This window comes from Rhinoderma darwinii, chromosome 3, assembly GCF_050947455.1.
Source record: "Rhinoderma darwinii isolate aRhiDar2 chromosome 3, aRhiDar2.hap1, whole genome shotgun sequence".
NCBI lineage: Eukaryota > Metazoa > Chordata > Amphibia > Anura > Rhinodermatidae > Rhinoderma > Rhinoderma darwinii.
This window is the reverse complement of record NC_134689.1, coordinates 129,995,981-130,010,284: the sequence shown is the minus strand read 5'-3', so window position 1 is coordinate 130,010,284 and position 14,304 is coordinate 129,995,981. Positions and strand designations below refer to the sequence as shown.

Genomic DNA, 14,304 nt, shown 5'->3' with positions numbered 1-14,304 from the left:
CGAGACCTCCGGTCTCGACAGGACCAACTCCTCCAGGCCTTGACCGTTCTCGCACGTCGGCACGAGCTGCCGTTCCTCCTACTACATCTCCTGGCAGTACTGTTCTTCAGACTATACCTCCTGGCAGTGTTGATCCTCGTTTTTCTTTGCCACATCCTGACTGCTATGATGGAGATGCAAGTACCTGTCATGGATTTTTTTAACCAGTGCCAGATCCACTTCAGTCTGTATTTAAGGGCATTTTCGTCTGATGGCGCAAGGGTCGCTTTCATCATCTCTCTCCTTACTGGCAAGGCCCTTGCATGGGCGAACCCTATCTGGGAGAGAAAAGGACCAGAGACCCGTGACTTCCAGGGGTTCCTCCGGAAATTTTGCACGGTATTTGAAGAGCCTGGACGAGTTTCCTCTGCAGCAGCTTCCTTGCTGAACCTACGCCAAGAAGACATCTCTGTGGGCGAGTACCCCATTCACTTCTGCACCCTGGCTTGAGAACTGTTGTGGAACAATGAGGCCCTGGTGGCTACATACTGGCATGGACTGTCTCCTAAAATTAAGGATGAACTTGCCACTCGAGACCTGCCATCTACCCTGGATGACCTCATACTTCTGGCTGACCAGATTGATAGAAGGCTCTCAGAACGGCTCCAAGAGGTTCGTCGGGAGGGAGGTCTTCCTAGTCCGGTCCATACCTTGCAGCAACCCCTGCCGTCCTCAGACACTGATCCTCCTAAGGAGTCTGTGAGGATAGGCCAATGTAAGCTATCTACCCAGGAGAGACAACGCAGACGCATTACGGGACTCTGTATTTATTGCGGCCTCGGAGGCCATCTTGTGCGTCTGTGTCCCCAAAAGCCCCAAAGGCTAGAATTGGTAGGAGAGACAACCTTGGGCAAAGAGGGACTCCTGTCTAAATTGTCCATACCCTAGACCATAGTGTCCAGTGAGAAAACGCATCAGATCTCTGCATATCTGGACTCTGGATCCGCTGCTAATTTCATTTGTAGAGACCTGGTGGACCTTCTTCAATTACCCACTACCCATCTGGAGAGACCGTTGATGGTTGCATCAGTAAATTGACTAACCTCTGCAAGACCCAGTTATAGCTGTGACCAAGCCGCTGAGGCTCCAAATAGGGGATCTCCACTCCGAACTTCTACTGTTCTATGTCCTGTCCAAGGCCGTTAACCCTGTGCTGCTGGGTCTGCCTTGGCTACGACTACATACCCAGTCCTGGACTGGAACTCTGGAGAGGTTCTCCAGTGGGGCCCCGAGTGTCACAGCCGATGCCTGGTGCAGATTAGTTCGGCTCAGCCTTCACTGCCTCGGTCATTGGCAGAATTGCCTGGTCATTATGCTGCATTTTCAGACGTCTTCAGCAAAAGGGAGGTGGAGACAATGCCCTCACACCGGGCGTATGACTGTCCTATCTAACTGATCCCTGGTGCGTCCCTTCCCCGTGGTAGGATATATCCTCTCTCCATGCCAGAGACTTTGTCCATGTCCGCCTATGTTAAGGAGAACTTGGAGAGGGGCTTCATACGGAAGTCTTCTTCCCCGGCAAAAAAAAAGAATGGCTCCCTGTGTCCTTGTATTGACTACCGGGGTCTCAACCAAATCACGGTAAAAAATAAATATCCGTTGCCGCTGATCTCTGGAAAAAATCTTGGCACCACGTATACGATCAAATAATTCAAACTAGACCTGCGTGGGGCTTACAACCTAATCCGGATTCGCCAGGGTGACGAATGGAAGACTGCATTTAACACCCGTGATGGACACTATGAGTACCTAGTAATGCCCTTCGGCCTGTGTAATGCTCCCGCGGTCTTCCAGGAGTTCGTTAATTACATTTGCTGTGACCTCCTCTATGTTTGTGTTGTGGTCTATCTTGATGACATCTTGATTTTTTTTCTCCAGATCCTGTGACTCATCAGAGACATGTCCGTCAAGTTTTGCTGCGGTTAAGAGAGAATCGTCTGTATGCTAAGTTGAAGAAGTGCGTGTTTCAAAAGGATGCTCTACCCTTCCTCGGCTACAGTGTCTCGAATAGAGGTCTCAAGATGGATCCTGAAAAGGTAAAGTCCGTTCTGGAATGGCCACGCCCTCAAGGCTTGAGGGCCATACAGCGCTTTCCGGGATTCGCTAATTTTTACAGACCGTTTATTCCAAACTTCTCCTCACTGACATCTCCTATCTCTGACCTCACTAAGAAGGGCATGAACGCCAAGGTGTGGACTCCTGAGGCAGAGTCTGCATTCACTAGCCTGAAGAGTGCCTTCACGTCCGCTTCTATCCTCCATCATCCAGAAGTTTCTCTACAGTTCTCTTTGGAGGTGGACGCATCCTCTGTCGGTGCTGGTGCACTCCTGTTCCAGGGAGGTTCCAAGGACAAGTCTATGGTATGTGGATATTTCTCTAAGATTTTCTCTTCCACAGAACGCAACTACTCGATTGGGGATCGGGAGTTACTGGCCATCAAATTGGCCCTGGCGGAGTGGAGACATCTAGAGGGCGCAGCTCATCCCATCCTGATTTTTACTGACCACAAGAACCTCACATATATCCACACAGCCCAACAGCTGAATCCACATCAGGCCAGGTGGTCGCTGTTCTTTACCAGGTTTCAGTTTGAGCTCCATTATCGCCCGACCAACAAGAATGTGCGGGCCGATGCCTTGTCCAAGTCGTTGGAGACCGAGGACACCATGGAGATTCCACAGAACATTATTAGTTTGTCTTGCATTGTCTCTGTCAATCCCCTGCAAGTTGGGGACATTCCTCCTGGGAGGACCTTTGTGCGCCTGGCTGACCGAGGCAGAATCCTCCACTGCGGACACTCTAGACTGGCAGGTCACGCGGGGACCCGTAAGACCCGAGATCTGATTGCCCGTCATTTCTGGTGGCCCACGCTGCCCAAGGACATGTTGAACTTTGTTTCGTCCTGCTCAGTGTGTGCAGCTAACAAGGTCGCTCACTCCAGACCTGCTGGCCTACTCCAGCCATTGCCTCTGCCCGATGCTCCCTGGCAGCATATAGCTATGGACTTTATTACTGATCTGCCTCTCTCTGCTGGATGCAGTGCTGTCTGGGTGGTGGTGGATCGATTTTCGAAGATGGCCCACTTCGTTCCTCTGACCGGTTTTCCTTCTGCACCTCTACTGGCCAAGCTGTTCATCCAACACATCTTCCGGCTGCACGGTTTTCCGCAGCATATTGTGTCCGATCGGGGGGTTCAGTTCACTTCGAAGTTCTGGAGAGCCCTCTGTGGACTCCTAGGTGTAAAGTTGGACTTTTACTCGGCCTACCATCCTCAGTCCAATGGTCAGGTCGAGAGGATCAATCAGATCTTGGAGAACTACTTACGCCACTTCAACTCCAAGCAGCATGATGACTGGGTGCAGTTGCTTCTGTGGGCTGAATTCTCATACAACAATCACACCAGTGAGTCCACACAGAAGACACCGTTCTTCATTGTCTATGGCCAAGACCCACGAATTCCTCTCCCGGTGCCTGATACGTCCGAGGTACCAGCTGCTAACATGGCTTTTAGGGACTTTTTGCAGATCTGGCAGCAGACTCGATCCTCCATCCTGCTGGCGGTCGACTGCATGAAACTGAAGGCGGACAAGAAGAGGGGGGATACTGTCCTGTCCGTGGCTGCAGGCCGTCGGTTCCACTCTCCCCCTGACGGCCGCAGACATGGGTCTGCGAGCGCTGGCCCCAGTCTCCTCAGGAGACGCCAGCGCTCACTTCCACTCACCTCAGCCAAGGGTCCCGTAGGGTTTAATGTTTAATCAGCTCATGAGTGCCCTGGACTATAAGAGGTGTCCAGCCCCTTGCTTCGATGCCTGAGCGTTGTTTGTCATATCCTAGTTTGTCTAAGCTAATGGTCTCCTAGTGGTTTCCAGTTCCAGTGTTCCCTGTTCCTGTATCCCGTGCTATCCTGTTCTAGTGCTGTGCTGTATCTACGCCTGTCCTGCTGCTCCACGCCTGACTTCTACCCGCGGCCTAGTCCCAGCCGAGCCTGCCTTACTACTGTCCGAACTGCCACAGGTACCTTATACGAACTGTGGACTGTGACCTGCGTCCTGTTGGCCAGCTGCCATACCGCCAATGCGGTCTGGCCCAGTGGATCCACGAACCCAACGTGACATTCCGTTGTGGAAAACCTGCAGTATTTACGCTACGTGTGAATTTGCCCTAAGGCTGAAATCACACGGTATAGAAATGCTGCAGATTTTTTTTGTGTGGAAAATCCGCAGTGGATTACAGTCCCAGCCATGTGGATGAGACTTGAACAAATCTCATCCACATGGTCCTGAACGTTTTCCAGTTGAAAACCAGAACATGCTGCGGATTTGCAAAACCACAGAATGCTCATTCTGTTCTGGATGTTCACAGCGCATTTCACCATTTAAAATGTAGAAGGGGTGAAATACACTGGAAAATCCGCACATAAAATTTGCGTATTTTGCAGCATTTCCATCCCATGTAAATCCAGCCTAAGGCCGGGTTCCCACGTGGCGGAATTTCTGCATTGGAATTGTGTGCGGAAATTCTGCAGCATTTATAGTACCAGCAAAGTGGATGAGATGTAGAAAATCTGCCCACGCTAAGGAAAAAAAAAAGCGTAAACATTAATAAATTGACCTGCGGTGCGGAATTTAATTCCGTAGCATGTAAACTTATGCTGCGTTTTTGTTGCGGGTTTTCCCCATTAAATTCAATGGGTTTGCAAAACCCTCAACAGAAGCCAAATGTTGCGACCTTTGCGGCGAAATTGCAGTGATTACGCAACAAAAATCTTAAACCCAAGAACAAAATAAAAATAAACCATACTTACCCAGAACGCTTTCCTCCTTCCTGCAGTCCGGCTTCCTAGGATGACGTTTCGTCACGTGACTGCTGCAGCCATTCGCAGACTGCAGCGTCACATGTCTTGCAACGTCATAGGAGGCTGGACTACGTGCAGAGAAGGGGGAGGGGGCAAGTATGGACTTTTTTGTTTGTTTTTTTCTTTCAAGCGCTACTTTCCGCAGTGGAAATTCCGCTTAAAAAAAACGCAACACAATGTGATGCGATTTTTCGGACGGAGGATGCTGCAGGTTCCATGTCGGATACGCTGCATAGTTTTTACGCAGCGTATCCGACCCGTGGGAACCCGGCCTTGGGCCTCATGCACCTGTTGCAGAATCTGATTTGGAAAATCCGCACTTAAAAATTGTGTTTTAAGATACAGATTTTACATTTTGATGTGGAAACTGATGCGGATTATATGCTGTGGATTTTCATGTGTTTATTTTTTTTTTTCTTTTAATGGGACAATACTGTGCACAGTTGCTACGAAAATAACTGGGTGAGAACGTATAAACAGGAATGAAACCTATGTAAACAATGAAGAGGTTAAAGTGATTGTATGATCGCTGTGGCAGCTTCAAACAGCTGATTGGCGGGGGTGCGAGAGTTGGACCCGCATCGATCTAAATTGATGACTTATCCCAACGGTAGGCCATCAATTTTAAAATCCCAGATAACCCCTTTAAATACTTCAGGTTTTTGGATGTACTAGCTGATTCGGTTTATTTGCTTCATGTAGAAAAACTAGTGCAGACAACATAGTCACACATCTAATCCGGAAAACGTATTTCACATTCAAACTAGCACTAGGGTTTATTCGGATGGTGCGTTTTTTTACCGCAAACCACATAGCTAAAACCGCATGCAGTATTACCGCAAGTTTCTGAAGTTTTGCAGTCCTAATGAGCTCCATCTGTTTTAGCTGTGGAACCGTTACAAATCACAGTAAAACCACGTGGTTCTTGGATGTGCAGGATGAGCTGCACCTCAAACGCACCATTTAAATAAAGCCCTCGAAAGAGTGTGGAGCAGCATTTCAGCTCTCATGTGTGTCACTGAATCAGGCGGACCTTAGAGGTCCAAAATCGATCTTAAAGGGAATGTGTCGCTAGAATTTTATTTTATTTTTTTCAGTTAAACAATTAGTATTTAAGTGATTGCACATTGTTTTAATTTTTTCACAAGTCAGGAAATATTATAAATTAGATTCTAATTTATAACATTTCCATGTGCTGGCCACTAGAGGGAGCAGTTCACAAAATTGCAGCATGGTCACTGTGATAAAGCAACCTCATTGATTTATGCAGCAAATTTGGGGTGGACACACTCTCCTCTAGTGTCCTCACACAATCCCCCCTCCCTTCTTCTTGCTAGTGCCAGGAGAAGGAAGGGTCTCAATGTCTTCAAACCTCCTACACTGTGTGCCGCCATTTTCTGAGCGACTGCACAGTGTAGGAGGATTAGATACAGGGCTCAGCAGACCGTATCACACGAACATACACGAACATAATACACACATCACATACACAAACATAAATTACCTGCCGCCTCCGCTGGTCTATGCTCCTATTCCTTGCGCCTGAACATATGGCCGGAAGCCGCGGCCGGAAGTCGTCATCTTACTGTCCGGCAGCGGCTTCCACATGAAAATGGCGCCTGATTTCGCTCTACGAACGAGCTTAGTTTTGGTCTGTGTGGGAGCGGAGCATGCGCCGTTTCCACAGAGACGGCGCACGCAACTGGGAATGGAACGGCTCCCGTTCGCATTCTCCATGGGTTTGTATGTGCCGTATAGCATCTCTCTATGTGTCGTTAATCGACACATACAGAGATGAAAGAAAATGGCAGCCCCCATAGAGAAGTAAAAGTAAGAATACATTAAAAAGTAAAACCTGAGAACACAATTAAATAAAATTTTTGAAAATATTATATGAAAAGCAATATGATAAAAAATCATGACACCTTCCCTTTCATTTTGCATTGTCGTTGTGTTTTGAATCAACTTGTGAATTAACACAAGACGTAACCTTGAAGAGAAAAAAAAAGCTTGCGTGATCTTATTATTGGCATTGTGCATTGTTGAGCACTAACGTGCCAAAAAGCACTGGATAATGGTGGCCTCCTTCACGCACACAAAAATATTTTTAATTGCAATTTAAACTGCATCTAAAAACGCTAGCGGTGTTAAAATGTAATGTGCGTTTTTCATCTGGTGTCATTTTGTACGTCATTTTTTTTCTCTGATGTTCTTGAAGTCCTATAGAGAAGTCTATGGGAAAAACGCCATACCCAGAGCATTCTGCGTTTGAAAAAAACAAAAACGCCACAAATTAAAACGCAGGTGTGTAGTCCATTTTATAATATACTATAGACTTTAATGTAACATCCATTGCGGAAAATGAAAATCGGCAGTATATCCGGCCTGTAGAAACATACCATTAAGCCTGGTTGGATTTGAAGCAGATATATCTATAGGTGGGCCTTAAAGTGTCTTCTCCTGGATCCAATTCTGGTCTTGGCTTTAAAAAATGCTTGCAAAATCCGAATCAAATATGCACTGTGGGAACAAGGCATTGTTGTGGCAACTAAAACCCTCATTATATAGTCCACAGTTTAATTTTCAGCATAATCTCGTGAAATGTACACACAGATACTATGCATGTCAGTAGGAAGGTTCCTATCTATCCTTCAGGCAGAACACCAGTCACATGGGAGCCCAGTCACCATTATTGACTTTGGGGACAACTGTTTTATTGCGGGAGCAAAGTTCAGATGTCCAACTTCATGCCTGAATGAGACCTGTACATAAATAAATATAGCTCTGGTGTTCATACAACAGATATTAAGCAGTATTCTTTTACTTAAAGAGGCTCTGTCACCACATTATAAGTGCCTACATAAGGAGATGGGCGCTGTAATGTAGGTGACAGTAATGCCCTAACATTACTACAGTGTCCTGATAATGAATACACATGACCATCCAGCCTGGACGTCATGTGTACTCAGAATCCTGACACTTCTGAATCTTTTTTGTGAGATTCCGGCAAGTGAAACGAAATCTCGTTTAGCTCCGTAATCTCGCGAGATTTGGTTTCACTTGCCGGAATCTCACAAAAAAAGAGTCAGAAGTGTCAGGATTCTGAGTACACATGACGTCCAGGCTGGATTTCATGTGTATTCATTATCAGGACACTGTAGTAATGTTAGGGTTTGTGTATGTAGCTGCACATAGTGATATAACTATATCGCTAGTGCAGTGTAAATGAATGGAGAGCAGTGCATGATGCTGATTGGTCAGCGTCATACACTCCTCTGTACAACGCCCACTTGGTCGAAAGTAAAAATACGCCCACTTGGGCATTAAGAAAGCTCATTAGCATAAACCAAAATCGCTCCTAACGTTGTGAAAATAGATCGTTTTTCTAAATTAAAAGCACTGCTGTCGCCTACATTACAGCGCCGATCTCCTTATGTAGGAGACAGGGCACTTATAATGTGGTGACAGAGTCTCTTTAAATCCTTAATGACTAGGCCTATTTTGGCCATAATGACCAAGCATTCTTTTAATTTTTTTTTCATTGCCGCATTCCAAGAATCATAACTTTTTTTTCTTTTTCCGTCGACATAAAAGTATGAAGGCTTGTTTATTGTAGGACGAGTTGCATTTTTCAATTTCAATATTTTTGGGTACGCTTTTCCCGATTAACGGGGGGAATTGGAAAAAAAACAGCTATTCCAGAATTGTTTTTGCATTCTTAAAGGGGTTTTCCAGGGTGACGCAATTTTTGCTATGGGCAGTGCACGGGGGCGGGCATTGAAGCATAATCAAAGAATGAATGAGGCGGGCATTGAGGAGGCTGTGGACCAATAGGATGCCTCAAGCCCGCGTCTATGTAAGAAGTCCCGGGTTTGAGGCATCTTATTGGATCACAGCCTCCACAATGCCAGTGCCGTTGATTCTCTGCTTATGCTTCAATGCCGGAAACATTTACTTTGCTTTCATGCTATTCCTAAGTGCTTGTGCACTGCCCGCCTCGAAAAGGGCAAGCAGCGCACGAGCACGGAGAAATAAGCATGAAGGTGAAGTAAATCGTGCCGGCATTGAAGCATAAGCAGATAATGAACGTCACGGTCATTGAGGCTGTGGACCAATATGATGCCTCAAACCCAGGACTTCTTACGTAGAACCGGGTTTGAGGCATCAGATTTAGCCTTCATTAATACCACTTTGGGGTACATGGGACTTATTGATTAACTCTTATAATTTTTGGGGGGTGATGGGTTTGAATGTGTTAAAAAAGTTTATAAAATAATAATTTTAAAAAATAATGTTAACTGTACTTTTTTTTCCCCCTGTCAAACCACCTAAAATGCCGCAGTTGCTATTGACCACGGTATTTAAGGGATTAAACTACTGGGACTGGAGGTTACTCTGATCCCGGCTGCTGCAGCGGGACTCCGGCTTTCAGTCACCGATTCTGTGCCTGTGTGATCACGTACATGCAGATCGGATTGCGGGAAGTGACCCATCCCGTGACTTATGTGTACATGATAATGCGGGAAGGGGTTAAAGAGGACCTGTCCTCTCTCCTGACAAGACTGTTTTAGTGAATACAGTAGTTGCATTCCCCATAATATACCAATTCTGGAGCATCTTTTCTTAGAACTCTAATGTACTATTCCTCTGTTATTCCTTCTAGAAATATGTGAGTAAATTGTTAACTGGGCATTACCAGTTGGGGGGGGGGGGTCGTTACACATTAACACTGTCCAGTCAGTACTAAATTTCTAGTACAAACAGAGGAACGGCACAACGCAGAGTTCTAATAAAAGGTGCTCAGAATTTTTATTTGATGGCAAATACATCACACATAGGCTAGATTCACATGGGCGTTGCGCAATTCGGACGTGAAAAACTGGTGTTTTTCACGTCCAAGGTGCATCCGTGTTCTGCGCTGCGGGACGCGATATCGCGCATCCCCCATAGATTAGAGTCTATGGAGGAATGCATGAAGCGTGAAAAAATAGGACATGTCCTATTTTCTCACGGATCCTTCACACGATCCGTTCAAATAACGGCCGTTTGAACAGCCACATTGAATTATATAGGTCCGTGTGATGGCTGTTGTTACAATGGCCGTCACACAGACATTTGACACGTTCGTGTGAATAAAGCCATACAGTTTTTGGTGCAGTTTTTTGATCCAAACCCAGAAGTGAATACACCAGGAAGGAAAAGTATAAATCCTTCCTTTATACTTTCCCTTCCTTTTGAATCCACTCCTGGCTTTGGTGCAAAAAACGGCATGTTTCATTTCAGCCTATAGCAGGTCCCCGGCCAGGATCACACATTTGCAGAATTTTGGTGTTTTTTGGCTCCGTTTTTTTTAGCCAAACACAGGAGTGGACACAAAGTAGATGCATCAGTTTTTTCTTTTTACCTTCTCTTCCCTTTGGAACCACTTCTGGCTTTGACTCAAAAAACTGAGCCAAAAACTGCATCAAAACTAATCCTGGCCTAAAGGCATTTTCTTAGTGTAGGCATGTCCGTCTGTACTATGGGGACCAGCGGTCATTGACAACTGGTAGCTCTACAGAAAAATAAGCAGCTTTTATTATTAACATCTCCTCGCCACCCAGATGCAGGATGCGACTATGTCATGTAGTGTTTCCTGTATTACTTCCTGTGATCATATGATCAGTAAAAAGGCTAATAAAATCCAGAGCAGTTATGAGTGACAAATGTCATCTACTCGCCAGTCCTACAGTGAAGCTGAGGCCTGGATCATCTCTATGATAACATGATCAGTAAGTGATAACCGCTTTATAGACACTTAGAGTATATTCAGACGTTGCGGTGCGGTTAAAACCGAATGAAAAAAAAAACGCAACCAAAAACATTTTGATTGAGTATTTTGATCTGGTTGCATTTACCGGAAAATTGCAATAGAAAAACACTGTTAAAACGCATGCGGTATTTCTATGCAGTTTTAACTGCAACGTACGAATACACCCGTGGGCCTGTTTTAACATGCGCACAAGGCTAGGGCTACACCTAGGGTCCAGTCAGACGTTAAGGTGCAGTTAAAACCGCATGCTTTTATTACGGTGATTTGGTGTGTGTTTTTTGATGGGGTTACTTTTTTTTTTTTCCCGCAACCAAATTGAAAAATGCACCAAATCGTGGTTTTCGGACCTCTACGGCAGATATCTGAATGGACCCCTAGATTTTTTTGTAGTAAGAGTAATCTAAACCTTAACCAGCGTTTTTCATGTTACTCTATGGAGGAAAACCGTAGCTATTACTTTTTAAAATTGCTGTAAAATCCCAGCATGTATCGATTTAAAAAAAATTGTTAGCAAATCACTTGATGGGTGCAATTTTGAAAAAGTTTTAAAGCTATTCGCTGCATTTCTATGGACCGCGATTTCATATAGTTTTTTGGTGTTTTTTTTTGTAGTTAGTGATAAAAAGTCTAGGTCTAGCCCAGCCTTAAGCCAGGAGCTCTACCCTACTGGAACAATTTATCACTTGAGATAAATCGTGTGAAATTGCTGCTATATGTCAAGCTATTTTTTTAAGCGCCTTTTCTCACAAGACTGAGTCACTGTACGGAATATCGCTAGGGCTTTCACAGCCGTTTTTTTTCAAAAATAATTTTTTACTTTATTTTCTAATCTCCAAAACAGCAGATCTTGTGGGGTATTGCTAGTATGCAGTGGTTAGTACCCACCAAACTAAAGTACTACCGGTAAACGGGAGAGAATGTCATGGGCAGCCAAGGCTCAATAATAAGCATGTGGAGAAAAGGCTACTCTGTTTCTATCCCACAAAAAAGCTACTGTAGCAGAAATTGCTGAAGAAATTCATGCTGGCTATGATAGAAAGTTATCAGAACACACAGTGCATGGCAGAATGCTGTCTTTAGGGCTGCGTAGCCGCAGACTGGTTATAGCATGGCCCATGCTGACCCATCCACCACTGAAAAGGCCTACAATGCACATGTTAATATCAGAACTTTACCATGGAGCAATGGTAGAAGGTGGCCTGGTTTGATGAATCACTGTTTCTTTTACATCATGAGGATGGCCAGAGGCATGTGTGTCGCTTACTTGGGAATGAGATGGCACCAGGATGTATTATGGAAAGAAGGCAGGCCAGCAGAGGCAGTATGATGCTCTGCGAAATGCTCTTCTGGGAAACCTTGGGTCCTGCCTGGCATTCATGTGGATGTTACTTTGGCATGTACCACCTAATCATTGTTGTAGGCCACCTCTTCATGGTAACGGTATTCCCTAAGGAAATGGTCTCTTTAAGCAGGAGAATGTGCCATGCCACACTGCAAAAATTGTTCAGGAATGGTTTGAGGAACATGACAGAGTTCAAGATGTTGAGTTGGCCTCCAAATTGCCCAAATCTCAATCCGATCGAGTATCTGTGGGATGTACTGGGAAAAACAAGTCCAATCCATGGAGTCCATGCCTGAACAGGTCAGAGATATTTGGCAGGATAGGGGGACCTACACAATATTAGGCAGGTGGTTTTCTCACCATGGCTGGTCAGTAGGTGTAAATGTTTTTAGAGATCAAGAGAAAGCTTGACGTAGTTATAAGCGATAGATAGTAAAGCAGGCAACAGCACTACAACTTGGCGGTAAATTTATTATAAAATCCAACATGTTGAGTTGCTTTTTCAAGCCACTATGCAAAAAGTAGTGGTTGATTCAAATTGTTATATATGTCTGAAATTTGAAAAAGCAGTAGTGTGCGTAAAGTGGGAGAGAGCCTTTCTCTGCCAACAAGCGGCATCTCCATTGCTTGACAATGCCTCAGGCTAAGCTGTGCACCAAGCAAATGGGGTGAGAGTCAACATGCTGTGGGCCGGCCCCAGGGCAGTCAGTGGCGTAAGGAGGAGTGATAAACACTGCATGGCCGTATATAAGCTCAGCTGAAACGCAGCACTGGTGACGGGAAAAAGGAGGAGTCTGTTGGGCGCCTAGTACGGAGTGAGGCATCCATGTGGAATCTGAAGTGGGTGCTCAAGGAGAGTGTGTGGCATTGACTGCAAGGCAATAGTGGGGACACCTCCAGCAGTTGCTGTGATCAAAAAGTGCCATGAAGTGGACTCCTGGATCTTAACTTTTGAGCAGTTGGCATTTAAGTGTAGTGGGAGTGGTCTTTAGAGGGTGGTTGAAACTTTGTTGTGTAAACTGAATGTGGTGGATAAAGCCAAGCCCTATAGTGTGTACAATCACCCCCTCCTTCATCATCCGCTGAGTTGACAAGTGAATAGGAACAGCTGTTAACTTGTTGAACCCAACAATTTGTGTGAAGCAACTGTAATATGTTGATCGGTCCTTAAAGAGAAGGTATCCGTACTATAGGACATGGACTGGAATTGAACTTGCCCCTGTATGGCTTGGGACCGTTCTCTATGTTGTTGCACAGATAGTATGTGAAGTGCACATTGCACGTACGCAGCCAAGGAATTTGAGATCCGTGTAGGTAGTGGCGTATTGACTATCATCACCCCCGGAGGTGCAGAGTAGTCAAAGTGGCCTGTGCACCCTTGAGATAGCAGGGTAAGCTATGTGCTAGAGCAGGGGTCTCAAGCACGCGGCCCTCGGGCCGCATGTGGCCCCTGGGGCTGTCATCTGCGGCCAGCAGGACACAGAGCCGCTAGTACAGGCTCTGCTCCGGGAATCTGTGGAATTCTGTCCATATACGGACATTGTTGTCAGGGTCTTCACCAGAGTGGAGTCCCGGGCAGAGCGCCAGTATAGGCTCTGCTCCAGAAGTCTGGAATTCCCTGACATCGCTGTCCACATATGAACAACGATGTCTGGGGCTTCCCCAGAGCTGGTGTCCCGTGCAGAGCGCTATAGGCTCTGCTCCGGGACTCTGTGAAATTCCCTGACATCGCTGTCCATATATGGACAGTGTTATCAGGATCTTCCCTAGAGCGGAGTCCCGGGCAGAGTTCTAGTATAGGCTCTGCTCCGGGACTCTGTGGAATCCCCTGACATCGCTGTCCACATATGGACAGCGATGTCTGGGGCTTTCCCAGAGCTGGAGTCCCGGGCAGAGCGCTAGTATAAGCTCTGCTCCGGGACTCTGGGGAAGCCTCTGACATGGCTGTCCATACATCGACAGTGATGTCAGGGGCTTCCCCAGAGCAGGAGTCCCAGTGATGTCAGGAGCACAACTGGAGTCCCAGGAAGAGCCCACTAGTGCTCTGCCTGGGACTCCAGCTCTGGGGTTGCCCCTGACATCCATGTCCATATATGGACAGTGATGTCAGGAGCAGAGCTGGAATCCCAGGCAGAGTGCTAGAAGTGGGCCAGCTCCGGGATTCCAGCTCTGGGCTAGCCCCTGACATCACTGTCCATATATGGACACTGATGTCAGTGGCTTCCCCAGAGTTCCGGCGCAGAGCCTATACTAGTG

The 14,304-nt window shown here is 46.1% G+C and overlaps 1 long non-coding RNA gene across 3 annotated transcripts in view; it reads right to left on the bottom strand.

Moving 5' to 3' along the window:
* LOC142749123 (uncharacterized) overlaps positions 1-14,304 on the bottom strand; it is a 43,402-nt gene that overhangs the window by 27,871 nt on the left and 1,227 nt on the right. For 2 of the 3 annotated variants that reach the window (XR_012882375.1, XR_012882374.1), the window contains exon 3: positions 7,294-7,414. The exons of the other annotated variant lie outside the window; for it this stretch is intronic. This is a non-coding gene — a long non-coding RNA (uncharacterized LOC142749123). The remainder of the gene's footprint in view (positions 1-7,293; positions 7,415-14,304) is intronic. 3 annotated transcript variants of the gene reach the window in all.